This window comes from Emydura macquarii, unplaced genomic scaffold, assembly GCF_026122565.2.
Source record: "Emydura macquarii macquarii isolate MOO-44397 ecotype Brisbane River unplaced genomic scaffold, CSIRO-AGI_Emac_v2 contig_2473, whole genome shotgun sequence".
NCBI lineage: Eukaryota > Metazoa > Chordata > Testudines > Chelidae > Emydura > Emydura macquarii.
Window position 1 is genome coordinate 41,399,000 of NW_027132610.1, and position 831 is coordinate 41,399,830.

Consider the following 831-nt stretch of genomic DNA (forward strand, 5'->3'; position numbering starts at 1 on the left):
TAATTAACTGGGAATAGCCAGAATTGGTGCCCAGAACAGGACGGCTCCTTAACTTTTGAACAGTGTAAATTAAGATTGTACATTGAACATTCCTTTTCTTGGAGCATTAAACCAACATCCGCTACAGTAAGGAGTGCCAAAGAATAGACTGAAGTCTTGTCCTGGGGCTGGGATAGTATGTTTGCGGCATTGGTGACCGTTCTGGAACAGATATTGTACAAAAGTAAAGCCATGCTTATCGCCAAACATGCACACAGAAAATGCAAAATATATTCTAGGTCCAATTGTTGACAGAACTACAATATTTTATTAAAATGTTAGTCCAAAGAGTTTCCAGTTGTATATCCCTCTAATCACGTGGGCTAAAGGCAGTTTATGGATTTCTTGTGCTTGATCCATCGATAGACATGATCTGCCCATTTGTAAGAAATGCCATCATGGGGTCCGTTTAGAATGACAATTCCATGTCTAAGATAAAAAGCATATTTAATTTTAAACACAATAAAGTACATTGTAATGCAAAGAGACCAATCTTGCTTTGTTGCTTAATTAGGTCTCCTGTCTGTAGCAAACCATCAGATTATGCTGACCTACGCAATACTTAATGGAAGAGTCACCTCTAGAAAGGCTGAAACCCATTTCCATCAATTGCACTGACGCTGACACCAGAATGGCAATGCATCTAACAGGGAAGGGGAAGATAATGTGAATTTATTAAAAAATTCTAACTTAAGTCTTTATAAAAGTTTTATACAGTTTTCAAAACTATAAAATAGGAAACTTTCCCCAATTCTTCCTGTGCTAGTTCAATATTTGAGGCAACATCAAAGA